This window comes from Pseudophryne corroboree, chromosome 2 (genome assembly GCF_028390025.1).
Source record: "Pseudophryne corroboree isolate aPseCor3 chromosome 2, aPseCor3.hap2, whole genome shotgun sequence".
Taxonomy (NCBI): domain Eukaryota; kingdom Metazoa; phylum Chordata; class Amphibia; order Anura; family Myobatrachidae; genus Pseudophryne; species Pseudophryne corroboree.
In genome coordinates, this window is record NC_086445.1 from 1029572835 (window position 1) to 1029587772 (window position 14938).

At 43.4% G+C, this 14938-nt stretch overlaps 1 pseudogene; it reads right to left on the reverse strand.

Moving 5' to 3' along the window:
• Positions 1-2053: 2053 nt before the first annotated feature.
• LOC135053750 (5S ribosomal RNA) lies at positions 2054-2173 on the reverse strand (annotated as a pseudogene).
• Between the last annotated feature and the right edge of the window lie 12765 nt (positions 2174-14938).

The window sequence follows — 14938 nt, forward strand, 5'->3', positions numbered from 1 at the left end:
AAAACATAACACATGCACAACAGGGAACAGCATAGGTAATAATGGCTCCACATGCAGGCTAACAGGTTGCTTGTTAGTTAAGTTCTCTTGTCTTAGAGCTGATTAGTATGCACATGCAACAGAAATAAATGGGGATGAAAAAAGTTCAGTTCTCAATCACAGCAGTGTGAGGTATTTTGTGGTGTTATACTTCTCCTTCCATTTAAAGTGTGACTGTAAGGAGCACTCCTATTGGAATACACAGTCCTGTGTGTCCTCCTATGTGTTCTCTTTGCAGCTTAAAAGTCCCAGCAGTGGGTGCAGGAGATGGAGGGCTGTGGCTGTAGCCACGGCATGCACGCTACGATCGCGTATTGCGACCTCCGGGTCCGGGCTTCCGGTCTTTGCGTTCTACCTGCGGTCTACCTGTTGTGCAGTCATTTGACGCGTTTCTCCGCCCACAAGAACGGCGGTTTCCTCAGAGGGTGGGTCACTGGTTGCCATAGCTGCTTTTTATCCCAATAAGGGGCTCCTGATTGGATAATTGATTTTAACTCATAATAGTCCATGTTGTAAGTGTATTCCCATTGGAACATAGCAACCTTATTTAAAAATCAACAGCATGTGTTCTAGATTTCCAATTTACCTATAAAATTAACTAAAAAGTTACTAAAAGTAGTGAGTTATATCTTAAAATAAATAACAATAATAAAACATACAAATTATATTATACAAGACTTCAATGTCACCTTGAGGTGTCTTTTATTCTAAGTTATAAAGAGCATATTTTATTCAATTTAAGAATAATGAGAGGATATAACGCTTTCTTTCTTCACACTTATGGACAGAAGGGATATTTAAGATAGCAAGCATTTTATGAAATTAAATATAGACACAAACAGCACATAAATTTTTTTTTTTTCTTGAGCGCCTTCATTATATATATTTGTTTTGTCTTGGGATCCGGTCTGAAGATCGACAGTGCCTAGGTCGACAATGTTTAGGTCAACCACTATAGGTCGACAGTCACTAGGTCAACAGGGTTTCTAGGTCAACATGTTCTAGGTCGACAGGTCTGTGGACTGAAAATTGCTGGACATTTTCACCATTCAGTCTAATTTCCATGCCACCAACTAAAGCAAGATGTGGGAACAAGGTGGAATTAATCCTTTTCAGCGAATAGAGGAACAGCAACAATCCATCCAAACCTACACAACAGTCCATGTCATATGTAGAGGAGGAGGAATGTACCTTAGTCCAGGAAAGTGGAGAATACTATCCATTTTATTCAAGCTATTGAAACAATTTAAAATAGCAACCAATGAAGTGAGTTCAAACAGTGCCAGCCTGAGTCAGGTGATTAAACTACTGGAAAAGCAGCTTGAGAAACTGAAGGAAGGTATTAAACAAAGAAATCCTGCTAAAGATGTTGGACTTGTAGCTGAAGCTCTTTAATCACTTTGCCAGGACCAATGGGTTTTAGAGAAGTTTTAATGGGAACCACACAAGTCCAGAATTAAGCAGATAGTGTCCTCTGAAAAACTGAATTTATATTGAATTGCTTCTAGATATAGCAACCATGTGTATATGGATAATCTATCCTGATACTTGTGTTTGTTGCTTTCAGTAGTGCTCCCGAGAGTCAGAAAAGTCAACCGAGAGAACCAAAAAGAGAAATATTGGAAGAGACTCTTTTGTGGGAGCACTCTAATTCAGAGGATGAAAATGTAACATATATGATACTGATAAGAACTTCTTTTTAATAGATAAGTATTAAAATTATATTCTAGGAGTAGTTAAATGTGAACAAAATAGCTTCACGAAAATATGAAAATAAATTCTATATCATTAGTGATATCAATATCACAGTATGCGGAATGCCGAAAGATTGGTATCTGTAGTACTTAAATTATAACCTCAATATACATTATCTCTTATGCAATATATGACCATCATTTATTCTGCATATATTCATTATGGATCATTGTTAATGCAGAGAATTAAATCATTGGTCATGAAAAAAACCAAGTACCAAGTGGTATAAGTGTGAATGACACTATGTTAGGCTGCCAATTTATTGCAGTACCAGGGTGTTCAGAGGTGGTCTCCCATCCTAGTACTAACCCGGCCTTTCACTGCTTAGCTTCCAAGGTCAGAAGAGATTGGGCATCTCCAGTGAGGTATGACCGCAATTATTAAGCTCGCCTATTTGGTCACTCCACTTATGGGTAGTATAACCACTATATATCTACATTATTGTGGTTTGCAAATATGTATGGCGTCAGATGCCAAAAACATAAGAGACTATGTATAATCACCTGACTGGTCACCGTGTGGCACGTCAACCATGAGAAAAAGTACACAGGTGAGTTAAAGGCCCATTGTGTGGGTAAAAAGTTTTTTTAGGAACCACATAGCATCCACAAATGGATTAGCCTCATACTTGTAGATAAATCCTAGGAACACCAGGACCAATGGGTTGTCAACATCTTGCAATCAGATTACTACATTTTGGCAACCATGCTTGATTCTAGGCATACATAATGTCTTTTTACCAACTGACACAGAGATGCAAAGATCTTGTGAGCAAGTTGTCAGCAGAAGTGGCACATGACACAACAAGGTTACCTTCAGTTTCTCCTGAAAGTGCTGCTGCCAGGAAAAAACAAACCCTTTTCCAGAGACCCACTGGTAATGAGGATGAGTCCACTCAGCACACCATTATGACATCTGGTCAGACCTAAAAGAATTGCCCAAAATTATTGACTCTTCTACCATGAATCAATCTGACATAGTAGCCATAAGTGTGGTACTCGGAAAGAATGTTTAGCATAGCCAGGAACTTTGTGAGCGGTGAGAATAGGAGGCTACTTCCTGAAAATGTGGAAGAGCTCATGTTCATAAAAATTAGTGATGTGCACCGGACATTTTTCGGGTTTTGTGTTTTGGTTTTGGATTCGGTTCCGCGGCCGTGTTTTGGATTAGGACGCGTTTTGGCAAAACCGCCCTGAAAATTTTTTGTCGGATTCGGGTGTGTTTTGGATTCGGTTGTTTTTTTACAAAAAACCCTCAAAAACAGCTTAAATCATAGAATTTGGGGGTCATTTTGATCCCATAGTATTATTAACCTCAATAACCATAATTTCCACTCATTTTCAGTCTATTCTGAACACCTCACACCTCACAATATTATTTTTAGTCCTGAAATTTGCACCGAGGTCGCTGGATGACTAAGCTAAGCGACCCAAGTGGCCGACACAAACACCTGGCCCATCTAGGAGTGGCACTGCAGTGTCAGACAGGATGGCCGATTTAAAAAATAGTCCCCAAACAGCACATGATGCAATGAAAAAAAGAGGTGCACCAAGGTCGCTGTGTGACTAAGCTAAGGGACCCAAGTGGCCGACACAAACACCTGGCCCATCTAGGAGTGGCACTGCAGTGTCGGACAGGATGGCACTTCAAAAAAATAGTCCCCAAACAGCACATGATGCAAAGAAAAAAAAGCGGTGCACCAAGGTCGCTGTGTGACTAAGCTAAGCGACCCAAGTGGCCGACACAAACACCTGGCCCATCTAGGAGTGGCACTGCAGTGTCAGACAGGATGGCACTTCAAAAAATAGTCCCCAAACAGCACATGATGCAAAGAAAAAAAGAGGTGCACCAAGGTCGCTGGATGGCTAAGCTAAGCGACACAAGTGGCCAACACAAACACCTGGCCCATCTAGGAGTGGCACTGCAGTGTCAGACAGGATGGCACTTCAAAAAATAGTCCCCAAACAGCACATGATGCAAAGAAAAAAAAGAGGTGCACCAAGGTCACTGGATGGCTAAGCTAAGCGACACAAGTGGCCAACACAAACACCTGGCCCTTCTAGGAGTGGCACTGCAGTGTCAGACAGGATGGCACTTCAAAAAATAGTCCCCACACAGCACATGATGCAAAGAAAAAAAGAGGCGCAATGAGGTAGCTGTGTGACTAAGCTAAGCGACCCAAGTGGCCGACACAAACACCTGGCCCATCTAGGAGTGGCACTGCAGTGTCAGACAGGATGGCACTTCAAAAAATAGTCCCCAAACAGCACATGATGCAAAGAAAAAAAGAGGTGCAATGAGGTAGCTGTGTGACTAAGCTAAGCGACACAAGTGGCCAACACAAACACCTGGCCCATCTAGGAGTGGCACTGCAGTTTTCTAGCGAGAGGATGAGTGCTTCCATTCTCATGTGAATCTGAACCACTATCCATGAACAAAGGCCAGGGCCTCAACCGTTCCTTGTCACTCCGTGTCGTAAATGGCATATTGGCAAGTTTACGCTTTTCATCAGACGCTTTTAATTTTGATTTTTGGGTCATTTTACTGAACTTTTGTTTTTTGGATTTTACATGCTTTCTACTATGACATTGGGCATCGGCCTTGGCAGACGACGTTGATGGCATTTCATCGTCTTGGCCATGAATAGTGGCAGCAGCTTCAGCATGAGGTGGAAGTGGATCTTGATCTTTCCCTATTTTACCCTCCACATTTTTGTTCTCCATTTTTAATGTGTGGAATTATATGCCAGTTAATATATCAATAGCAATGGCCTACTACTATATATACTGTGCACAACTTAAATGCACCACAGGTATGGATGGATAGAATACTTGACGACACAGAGGTAGGTACAGCAGTGGCCTACTGTACCGTACTGCTATATATTATATACTGGTGGTCAGCAAAATTATGCACTGTCCTACTACTATATATATACTGCGCACAAAAACTTAAATGCACCACAGGTATGGATGGGATAGTATACTTGATGACAAAGAGGTAGGTAGAGCAGTGGACTACTGTACCGTACTGCTATATATTATATACTGGTGGTCAGCAAAATTATGCACTGTCCTACTACTATATATATACTGCGCACAAAAACTGAAATGCACCACAGGTATGGATGGGATAGTATACTTGATGACACAGAGGTATGTAGAGCAGTGGACTACTGTACCGTACTGCTATATATTATATACTGATGGTCACCAAAATTATGCACTGTCCTACTACTAGATATATACTGCGCACAAAAACTTAAATGCACCACAGGTATGGATAGGATAGTATACTTGACGACACAGAGGTAGGTAGAGCAGTGGACTACTGTACTGCTATATATTATATACTGGTGGTCAGCAAAATTATGCGCTGTCCTACTACTATATATATACTGCGCACAAAAACCTTAAATGCACCACAGGTATGGATGGGATAGTATACTTGAGGACACAGAGGTAGGTAGAGCACTGGACTACTGTACCGTACTGCTATATATTATATACTGGTGGTCAGCAAAATTATGCACTGTCCTACTACTATATATATACTGCGCACAAAAACTTAAATGCACCACAGGTATGGATAGGATAGTATACTTGACGACACAGGTAGGTAGAGCAGTGGCCTACTGTACCAAACTGCTATATATTATATACTGGTGGTCAGCAAAATTATGCACTGTCCTACTACTATATATATACTGCGCACAAAAACTTAAATGCACCACAGGTATGGATGGATAGTATACTTGACGACACAGAGGTAGGTAGAGCAGTGGACTACTGTACCGTACTGATATAATTCTGGTGGTCACTGGTCAGCAAAATTCTGCACTGTACTCCTACTATATACTACAATGCAGCACAGATATGGAGCATTTTTCAGGCAGAGAACGTATAATACTGGTGGTCACTGGTCAGCAAAACTCTGCACTGTCCTCCTACTATATAATACTGGTGGTCCCCAGTCCCCACAATAAAGCACACTGAGCACAGATATTTGCAGCACACTGAGCACAGATATGGAGCATTTTTCAGGCAGAGAACGTAGATATTTGCAGCACACTGAGCACAGATATTTGCAGCACACTGAGCACAGATATTTGCAGCACACTGAGCACAGATATTTGCAGCACACTGAACACAGAAACTGAGAGAATGCCAGTCACATCCTCTCACTATCATCTCCAATGCACAAGTGAAAAATGGCGGCGACGCGCAGCTCCTCATATAGAATACGAATCTCGCGAGAATCCGACAGCTGATGACGTTCGGGCGCGCTCGGGTTATCCGAGCAAGGCGGGAGGATCCGAGTTTGCTCGGAACCGTGAAAAAATGGGTGAAGTTCGGGGGGGTTCGGATTCCGAGGAACCGAACCCGCTCATCACTAATAAAAATAACCCACAAATACCACATAAAAGATGTTTCCCGCCAGTTACATCAAAGTACAGAGAATTTAATAGTGGGTTCCAGTGGGGATGAGATAATATTGTGTGATGATATTAACACTGATGAGGGCGAGGAGAATGACCTCTTCCAAACAAACAGATGATTAACAACACTGTTAACTGCCTTAAGGCCACTGGTAGCTTATTTTGTGAGGGCCCAAACAAACCAAGGACTTCAGCCACAAAAGTGACAGTCCCTGAAGTGCTTGGTTTGTTAAACTGGTCATTTCCTTTTTAATATACAACTTAAGGGTGGGTGGGAGTACTATTCAATCTTGACCCAGTTTTCATTTAATTAAGGGCTGTATTTTTTTGGGGGTGGCATTGCTGACGGTCTTTTTTGCATAACCATTTTTATTGATTATTGCTCTAATACAGTACAATACTAATTTGCAAAACATTTTTTTTTTAAATAACTGCTGTGTGTTTGTCCCGCTGCTCTGCTGCTTAGCCTGCCAGTCTTTGGCCAGTATTGTTGAACAATATTGTGAGCTGTGAGTTGACTGAAAATTTATGTTATTGAGGTTAATAATACTGTAGGACCAACATAGGCCCAAATTACATGGTTTTAGCTTTTTTAAGCAATCTAAAAAATAAACACAGATCCAAAATCAAAACACGAGGGTGGTTTTTCCAAAAGTAGAAAACAAAAACAAAACACAGAGCGGGGTAGTGACAAATCAAAACACAGAGGTCCACGCACATCTCTAATATCTATCTATCTATCTATCTATCTATCTATCTATCTATCTATCTATCTATAGTACAGTATTATTATAATATAAGTATATAGTGTAACTTTATATTGTGCCTATGTATGGTGCCTGTTGGTCAGGGCCTGGGGTCTTCAAAGAACTCAGCAATATCTCATGGCTGGTATATATATATATATATATATATATATATATACACACAAAACACTTTGATTATATGTTCAGTAATTGCTTGGAATGATCTGAAAGCACACAGTATAATCTAATTTATAACGTATGTGGAGGAATTATACGAGATGCTGAAATTATTACACAAATAAGCGTTAGGGGTCGCGGACTCCATGCAGGAGAATACCAAATACTAGCGCAGTACAGAAACGCAGGAGAATGTCAGAGGGAAAGGTTACGGCGTAAAGCAGCAAATCAAAGCAACAGGCAGCGGACCTACGACCTTTATGTACTGTAGCTGACGCTCGCCCGGCCTGCCGACTGCACCGATCAATACTGGAATGAGCCAGGGAGAGATGGACGTGTTCCTGAACCTGTAATACTCAGAGATATAATTACTTTCCCTTCTCTGCTACGTACACAGGGGCTTTAAGTCCATGTCCACGAGTTCTTCTTTAATGCCAAGGAAAAAAGAAAAAAAGATTTTATTATAATAGATGTTCTCTCCAGATTTTGTAAATGGTTAAAAAAAAATTGCAAAGAATTGATTTTCCACATACTCCCCGTGAGAACTTTATTATACGCCGCAGATAAAATCCTGTAACTTTCTGAGAAAGCGCTTACCTGTCCTGATTTACTGGGGGACAGCGCAATTCTGACAACGGGGTCAAACAGATTACGCACCCTAATTCTGGCTGCTTCTCCCAAGCAATCTCCCTGAGCAATTACTTACACAACATCCAATTTCTCTTCCACGCAAACATCTGCGAATTTAGTTGTCACTGAAAGCTATTATTTTTCAGGCTGACAGCGACATATGCTATGGTGGAGCGAAACTCTACACACAACTGTTTCATTTGGAGGCATTTCCGCAACGTGCCCCAGGGGTCATTGGCAAAATTCAGGAAAGGTCATTTACTAACCGCAGAGATGGGTGGCTAATTCAGTTTTGTGCAAGTGATGCTATTTGTCCACTTTACAGTCACATGCGTAGGTGCAAGCCCACTTTTCACTCTAAGAAGATCTTCCCCCCTTATTTGGCGCTGTTCTGTGATGTCATGATCGCAGCGAGTTAAAAATCAGGCAGTCTAGTTAATAGCTGGGCAGCTAATAAGGGGCTTATTTTGGTTGCAAAGTTTTCCGGAGTTTGGCTCACTCAGCTAATGCCATCTGAAGATGAATCCTATCCAGCAATGGCTGCCATACATGTGCGGCCAGTAGACCATGCATGCGCAGGAGTCCCAACACTAAAGTGAACACATTGCAGGGACGGGGTCCTTTTCGGAAACCCCTGTCTCTGCGGGTGCCTCTTCATACATCCAGGTGCAATAATCACATCCGGCAATGTGATTTTGGGTTTTAATATCGCGCCCAGATCTCATTGCAAAAACGATTATTGATAAATAAGCCCCTTTGTAGGATCAAGACAGGAACGAGGGAACAGGTCTGTTAGGGATATTTTTATTTTTATTTCTGGTAGCTATTTTTTTTAAATTACTAATGGTTGCGCTACTTTCTTACTATATGAAGTAGGCAGCACATTATTAATTTATTTATTTAAAAAGGAACAATAGTTTATTATCTATATATTAATAGCAGAAGGATGATGCCATTGTCTGAGCAGGGAAAATCATAACCAAAGTAAAGGTCCGTAGATTTGCAGAAAAATATTGGCATTGTAATTGGAGTTATATGGCAAAATGTTCACCACCCATTTACAATGCATCACATTGTGCTCTGGAAACTGTGACAGTTGGTGAACTCTCCCTGTGCACCTACTGGGTGATCTGGAACATGTGACCTGTGGGTGGTCTGGAAACTGTGACAGTTACTTGCAGCAACCCACTAAGCAGGTATTTTTTTCAAAATCGCTCCTAAAGTTGAATTCGGACTATAGGAGTCACTGGGCATTTACAGGACAAAATTCCCAGTCGCTGCTCCATTACTCCCCCCCCATTATTCCTACAAAGGTGCTATTTTGTGCATCGTTTTGCTTGGTTCCTGGGAATTTTTTGGCATTAAGGAGTTGCATGATTTGTATTCACAGAGAGCGCAGTCTTTTGTCAGACTGACAAAATAGTCAGTCACGCTCGTTTTGTTGTGCGGCTTCAATCGCTCTCTTGTACACAAATGTATGTTGCATTAGATTTCAGGCTGTCACAAATACCCAGCAATGTTTTGATCTAGTACAAACTCTGGTTGAATAGAGTGTCCCTGTCGCCGTCATGTTCTGGGATTCTTCAGCTACGACCAGATAATTCCTTCGCTCACAATGTTTGTCTGTACTGCTGTACTCCTGCCTTGATAAGACAAGGCCTGGCTTGTGCGTCGTAGGCAGGATACACGGTGAGAACAGCCATTTACAATGGATAATGAAATTACCTTTATTTCCGAGAGAACGGTGACAGTCACTAGATATGCAAATATGTTTGCATTATGCAGACGTGCAAACATAATTATGAAAGTTATTTTGCGGGAAATCCCCTGAAAACAGCTGCAGTATGTATCCCCAGGATGTAACACGTATCCAAATAGTGAGTGCAGTAGATATCTCCAATGGTCCCATCATTCCTGACCACAAAAGAAGCCATATAAGCCTAGGTAGCAAAGGTCATCTTCAGATTTGGATCCTCCAGGACCCACTCCGTTGGCCCCAACTGACACATAGGGGGAGATTCAAATGTTTAAAAAGTCAGTTGGGCGTCTATTTTTTCATGTCTATTAGATAGAAAAAAACAGACTCCCAACTGACTTTCCAAACATTTGAATCTCCCCCATACACTGCCCAATGACCATGTATGTGTTCTTACTGGTTCCAAATCCCGACAGCAAAGTGACAGTTGGAGCACTTTGCAGGACAAGGCTTTTTTTGAAGCTCTGTCTGGTGCCTCAGCAATGATACATGCAAGCGGTAATTGACATTACTGCATTGTAGCTTATCACCTGTCAACCACATTAATAATCCAGTTGGTGATAAATACGCCGCTTGATGAGGGTGACATTAGTCTGTTTACAAAATTTCTCACTTGCATTTTGACTGTTAGTCGCAGTCAGGGGTGGATCGTATGACAGTACGGATGGTGTAATAGTTAGCATTACTGCCTCACAGCACTGCGGTCATGGGTTCGATTCCCACCATGGCCCTAACTGTGTGGAGTTTGTATATTCTCCCCGTACTTGCGTGGGTTTCCTTCGGGTACTCCGGTTTCCTCCCACAATCCAAAAATATACTGGTAGGTTAATTGGATCCCAGCAATATTAACCCTAGCGGGAACGTGTGTGTGTGTGTGTACATGTGATAGGGACTGTAGATTGTAAGCTCCACTGGGGCAGGGACTGATGTGAACAGGCAAATATCTCTGTAAAGCGCTGCGGAATATGTGTGCGCTATATAAATAACTGGTAATAAATAAATAAATAGAATAGATTCCTTGTAGGCTGACGTGTCTGTGGGGCCTGTTTTGTGTGTTGTCATGTGACAGACTGTCCATTGCACTCAATCCACTGCATTGTACCCATTCATTCTGTTATTCCATCTCTGCAGTACAGTGACTCTGCCATCCAGTGATGCTGCCATTACTACACGGTATGTTATGTCCCTTGTGCTGCCTATGTCGGGCCACTTCTACAAAATTTTACAGGGCCACTTTTAGTTCCCAATCCGCTCCTGGTCGCAGTTGACCCCACCACCCACATTTTTCTCAAGACAGCAATTGTGAAAGCTGTATATGTAATTTTTCAGTATGCAAAGTAAGCCTCGCTCATCTAACCCCGGCTGAGACAGTTTGTTGCCCACTATGAGAGGCATCGTACAGTGGGGTCCTACAGACGGGCTGGTAAGGGCCTGGGGAACTTATTATTTTGTGCAAACAGCTCTCAAATCTGAGATGTGTGTGTGCAGCTATTACCATCACCTGTATTTATAGAGGATATTATGCAGAAGTTCACAGAGAATAATTAATCATCCGCATCAGGCCCAGCCTCAGTGGTGCTTGTAACAATCCAGGGTAATAAACGGATGTATATTTGTGCAAGTACTAGATTCTTGCAAACCTGGATTGTTACAAATAACCTCTGACGTCTAATATCAGCACCAATAACCCTGGTTAAGTTATCTGCCATGTGGGTACCGCTGACACCTAACACCACAGGTTCTGCCAATAGCTCTGTTCTTGTTTTGAATACAAATGCTAGGCTAGTATCCCTCAGCCGGCAGCTGCAGAGTAAAGTGGGCAAACCAGGCGGCCGATGAGGCAATTTGCTCTGTATTATGTAATTGCAGCCTCGCCCCCCGCTGTTCAATGCTGGTAATATCGCCATTGTATAGAAATGCTGGTAATATCGCCATTGTAAAGCAGGGGCCCCTGCACTGCCCCCTTTGAAGCATCACGCCCCATGCACCGCCCCCTTTAACAAGCTACACACCCCGCACCACCCTCGCTGTGCCAAACTGCCTGCCAGGCAGTGGCGGAACTACCGCCTGTGCAAGCAGTGCCTTGCACTGGGGCCCACCGTTGCCAAGGGCCCCAACTGCTAGCGGCATTTCACCTCTTCAGTGGCATGCCAGTGAAGAGGTGAAATGCCGCTTGCTTTGGGCCCTTTGACAGCGGTGGGCCCCTCTCCCCCTCCCTCATCCCTCCTCCTTACTCCGCTCGGCCGACCCAGTGAATGACGCGATCGCGTCATTCCGGAAATCTCCGCCAGCCGAGCGGAGTATAGGGGAGGAGGGAGGATTGAATGGGAGAGCATTGTAGTGCTGGCAACGTGGGGGCATATCTAACACTGTGGTGGCATGTGAATTTGGCAATGTGGGGGCATATCTGGCACTATGAGGACATATCTGGCACCGTGGGGGAATATGTGTATCTGGCACTGTGGGGGCATATCTAGCACTGTGGTGGCATGTGTATTTGGCAATGTGGGGGAATATCTGGCACTATGAGGACATATCTGGCACCGTGGGGGAATATGTGTATTTGGCACTGTGGGGGCATATCTAGCACTGTTAGGGCATGTGTATCTGGCAATGTGGGGGCATATCTGGCACTTTGGGGGCATATGTGTATCTGGCACCGTGGGGGCATATCTAGCTCCGTGGGGGGCATATCTGGCTTTGTGGGGGCATATGTGTATGTTGCACTGTGGGGGCATGTGTGTATCTGGCACTGTGCGGTCATATCTGGCACTGTGGGGGCATATGTGTATCTGGCACTGCACTATTTGGGTTATGTGTATTACGCCTCCATTTTCATTGGCCACGCCCCATGTGGTCACACCAGTACAACTATAATTTTTTTTACTTGCACCACTGTGTATATGTATATATGGGTGTAGTATCGTATGCCGGCGGCCGGGCTCCCGGCGACCAGCATACCGGCGTCGGGAACCCGACCGCTGGCATACCGACAGCGTGGCGAGTGTAAATGAGCCCCTTGCGGGCTCGCTGCGTTCGCCATGCTACGGGCACGGTGGCACGCTATTTTATTCTCCCTCCAGGTGGGTCGTGGACCTCCAGGGGGGGTCGTGGACCCCCACGAGGGAGAAAAAGTGTCGGTATGTTGGCTGTCAGGATTCCGGCGCCGGTATACTGTGCGCCGGGATCCCGACAGTCGGCATACTGAAGACCACCCGTATATATATATACACACACACACACACAAATATAAAACCACAGCACTCGCCACTCTAGAAGCGGGGCACACAAGTGCACTCACCACTCATAGGGTGGGGTGCATGTAGCCCATGATCTCATCACTCAAATACATACAAACAGAAAACCCAGCACTCACCATAGTAAGCTCACTTATCCTCAACACATCAATAAATAAATGATGGGGGTTTAGTTAGTGAATTGGCCAATGCACAGAAGCCTGCAAACCGATCGCCAAGGTACCCCACCTTCATGCAGGTCCTACATTATCACAGAGTCTTAAAACCTGGCAACTGTATCACACATAATATAACTGCAAATATGCCTACTTGGTTTAATGTGCACCTGCCAAATACCTTATGGCTTTAAAAGGTACATGCACCCCACCCTATGAGTGGTAAGTGCATTTGTGTACCCCGCTTCTGGGGTGGCAAGTGCCGAGGTTATGGGCACACCACCCTATGAGTGGTGAGTGCACTTGTGTGCCCCGTTTCTGGAGTGGCGAGTGCTGTGGTTTTATATTTGTGTGTATATTGCGGGGTTAATTTATGGTTAACTCTTATTAACTGTGGCCACTAGCTTTCTCATGCACCCCTATGTAGACTCTATTATCCTTAACCTGTGTCAGCTGTTCCTTAGTAATTTATCAGCCAGTGTCAGGTGACTAGTATACCTTTAAAAGCCATAAGGTATTTGGCAGGTGCACATTAAACCTAGTTGGCATATTTGCAGTTATATTATGTGTGAAACATTTGCCATGTTTTAAGACTCTGTGATAGTGTAGGACCTGCATTAAGGTGGGGTACCTTGGCGATCGGTTTGCAGGCTTCTGTGCATTGGCCAATTCACTAACTAAACCCCCATCATTTATTTATTGATGTGTTGAGGATAAGTGAGCCTGCTATGGTGAGTGCTAGGTTTTCTGTTTGTGTGTGTTTATATATATATATATATATATATATATATATATATATATATATAATACGGGAGCATGCAAAGAATCTCTAATTTGAAGTTGGGGGGGAGGGTGTGGACTTGGACGGGATGAGATAGGGGGGGGGGGGGCAAAGCATTTTGTTGCACCTGGGCCCACCGCTCGCTAGTTCCACCACTTCTGCCAGGGCAGGGTGATCCAGAAGTCGGCTACTGTGGATAGGGCTGTTTACAATTCCTGTGTCCTCTTCTGTTCTGTATTCTCCTTTCACTGTCAAATTATTATTTATGGTCATGGGGAGAAGAAAAGAGGAGTAAAGGAAATAGTGGAAGAGGGAAAGAGGGAGAAAGAGAGGGTAGAGGAGGGAAGGGAGGGGGCGGAGAAAGAGGAAGAGAGAAGAGAGAGAGGGTTGGGGAAATAGATGGGGAGAGCTAAAAAAGTAGAGGGAGAGAGAAGGAGAGGGATGGAGGGAAAGAGAAGGAGGGATGGAAGAAAGGGAAAGAGAGAGAGGACGAAAAGGAGGACAGAACTCATTTTAATATTTCTTAACCAGCTTCTGGTGTTCGCTTGACAGTGTTGTCTGTGTTTCTATTTATTGATAATGATTCATGGTAGCGTCATTAGCGATGCAGTTAATGGGCTATATCAGTGTTAGCGCTGCTGACGGAGGCAGCATGGAGGCATGCTGTGCGCACTACAATTAGCACAGTGCGTGTCCCATCAACGCTGTTAGGAAAAACACTCACAAATGCACAACTCATCGGAAAACTCCAGCCCCAAAGTGGGAAAACAGTTTATATGATTGCATTGCGAGTATATCCATCACCCTCTCCACTTTACACCTGCAAATATATCAGAATAGAAAAACAAAAAGGCCGTCTCCGCCTGACATCTGTGCGGCTATAAAAGAAAAATAAATGAGATGAAGAGCACAAAAAACCTGTTTGTAAAACGCATCACATTCCGGGGCTGTAAATTGCTTCAGTGCTTTTATTACCACAATATTTACTTAGCTCTCTACATATTTTTTAAGACTAAAAAAGGCTGAGAATGAATTGATATCTGCAGCGCGGGTGGAGAGATGATCTAGTGATCTTACCTCTGTGCTTTATTGCCATCATCTGCAGAACTTTCAGGAGCGTTTGTAGCACAATGGAGTCACTCATCATGGGAGAGATTTTATTGGTTCTGTGTATTTTACATCTCATCTTTCTCATAAAATGTCT